Genomic DNA, 2,500 nt, shown 5'->3' on the forward strand with positions numbered 1-2,500 from the left:
ACTCTAATTTGTTCAAAGTAAACGTGCCGGCCCACCCAGACACTCAATAAAGAGCACCTTGGTAGGATTTCAACGGGGTCCGCCTCGGGACGCACGAACACGCACGAGGCGGTCGCACGCCTTCGGCTCGCCCCACCGGCAGGACGTCCCACGATACATGCCAGTTAAACACCGACGGGCGGTGAACCAACAGCGTGGGACACAAATCCAACTACGAGCTTTTTAACCGCAACAACTTTAATATACGCTATTGGAGCTGGAATTACCGCGGCTGCTGGCACCAGACTTGCCCTCCAATAGATACTCGTTAAAGGATTTAAAGTGTACTCATTCCGATTACGGGGCCTCGGATGAGTCCCGTATCGTTATTTTTCGTCACTACCTCCCCGTGCCGGGAGTGGGTAATTTGCGCGCCTGCTGCCTTCCTTGGATGTGGTAGCCGTTTCTCAGGCTCCCTCTCCGGAATCGAACCCTGATTCCCCGTTACCCGTTACAACCATGGTAGGCGCAGAACCTACCATCGACAGTTGATAAGGCAGACATTTGAAAGATGCGTCGCCGGTACAAGGACCGTGCGATCAGCCCAAAGTTATTCAGAGTCACCAAGGCAAACGGACCGGACGAGCCGACCGATTGGTTTTGATCTAATAAAAGCGTCCCTTCCATCTCTGGTCGGGACTCTGTTTGCATGTATTAGCTCTAGAATTACCACAGTTATCCAAGTAACGTGGGTACGATCTAAGGAACCATAACTGATTTAATGAGCCATTCGCGGTTTCACCTTAATGCGGCTTGTACTGAGACATGCATGGCTTAATCTTTGAGACAAGCATATGACTACTGGCAGGATCAACCAGGGAGCTGCGTCAACTAGAGCTGAGCAGCCGGCCGCCCGGGAGTGTGTCCCAGGGGCCCGCGCGAACACGCAAGCGTCCGCTCAATTATTCTGCAAACAGGAGGAGGCTGAGCTCCCCTGCACAATACACCTCGAAACCCTCTCAGGTCCCGGCGGCGCGCAGCGCCGTCCTAAGTACTTGGTCGGGTTCGAGAGAGGCGCAATCGCCCGGAGTTAGGCGAGTAGACGCTTTAGGTGCGACCACCCGTGCTCCCAACTGAGCTTGCCGCTGCCGACAGAGGCCCGGGAGCGTGCTGTCGTGGCATTGCCGGCGGGAGACAACACGCGCCACCTACGGTGACCGGCAGCTCCAACGCCAGCGCCACAGAAGGGCAAAGGCCCCACGTGGGTGCCGAAGCGAACTCTCCCAGCACAGCGCACGTGCCAACACGTCTGCACAACTGCGATACAAACCACCAGCGAGAACCGCTGGGGCGACCGAGCAGCAGACGGCGTCGCGGCGCCGAGTGCCGGGCGGCGGCGCATCCTCAACGCACACAGTCCTCAATCGGACCAGCACACTGCAGATGTCCACCGCGCTTCGCACCGGGCCGGCGAGGACCCACTTTGGCTGCACGGCGCCGCGCGCAGGGTGCCCCGGCGCGCAGCTGCGCCGCCTGCCGCGTCCGTCGGCCGGCGCGCCTGCCACTGGGCGCCCCCACCAGCCGGCTGTAGCGCGTGCGCCCACGCACCGCGCGGCCAGCACGCCGGGCGGCCCCCCCTCACCGGCCGGGGACAGTCCCACCCACCCACAGCCGCGTATCGCTTCACACCCAGATTCACATTCACGTTCGTTGGTATGGTGGGGACCGCTTCGTAGCTGTACCGATCGTTGCCCTCACAGATGTACCTCCAGCAAGGACAACCGCACCACAACGGGTTACCAGTTGTTCATTTGCGTAACGTCACCAGTAAACGTACACGTCCATCCCCGTTTGCAAAGTCAACTATTATTGCATGCCTGCCTGTCAGGTGTCAAGACACACTACATCCGCTCACATCCACGCAACAAAATGTGCCCGACTAGAGGGCACGTGGAAGGTGCCCCCGTACGTATGCGATGTCCATTGCGCGACCAACTGTCAACCGGCCTCTGTAGCATGTCGCAGATGTGGAACGCGGGGCACCGTGCTATCACATTGTGTGAGAAGAGACTACTACGTCTGCATACACGCGCCACTACATGAAGAGACGGCTCATGCTGATCGCCATCCACTGCGTCCATTACTCCCACACGTCTCTATGGCGTACCACACTGCAATGCAGCTGTTATGGGGAGATGACACGTAGCTGTGTACACAACATTCTGAGCGGGTTGCGGTTGGACAATACATTAATGTAACGTGTCATATGCCAATTACAGAGCAGGGTAAGGCACAACTTGGGTTAGGTTAAGGCACAACTTGGGTTAGGTTAAGGCACAACTTGGGTTAGGTTAAGGCACAACTTGGGTTAGGTTAAGGCACAACTTGGGTTAGGTTAAGGCACAACTTGGGTTAGGTTAAGGCACAACTTGGGTTAGGTTAAGGCACAACTTGGGTTAGGTTAAGGCACAACTTGGGTTAGGTTAAGGCACAACGTGGGTTAGGTTAAGGCACAACGTGG

The 2,500-nt window shown here is 57.2% G+C and overlaps 1 non-coding gene across 1 annotated transcript in view; it reads right to left on the reverse strand.

Moving 5' to 3' along the window:
* LOC126148380 (small subunit ribosomal RNA) overlaps positions 1-860 on the reverse strand; it is a 1,909-nt gene extending 1,049 nt beyond the window's left edge. The window contains exon 1 of the ribosomal RNA XR_007530425.1: positions 1-860. This exon is cut by the window's left edge and continues 1,049 nt beyond it. This is a non-coding gene — a ribosomal RNA (small subunit ribosomal RNA).
* Between the last annotated feature and the right edge of the window lie 1,640 nt (positions 861-2,500).

Source organism: Schistocerca cancellata, unplaced genomic scaffold (genome assembly GCF_023864275.1).
Source record: "Schistocerca cancellata isolate TAMUIC-IGC-003103 unplaced genomic scaffold, iqSchCanc2.1 HiC_scaffold_885, whole genome shotgun sequence".
Taxonomy (NCBI): domain Eukaryota; kingdom Metazoa; phylum Arthropoda; class Insecta; order Orthoptera; family Acrididae; genus Schistocerca; species Schistocerca cancellata.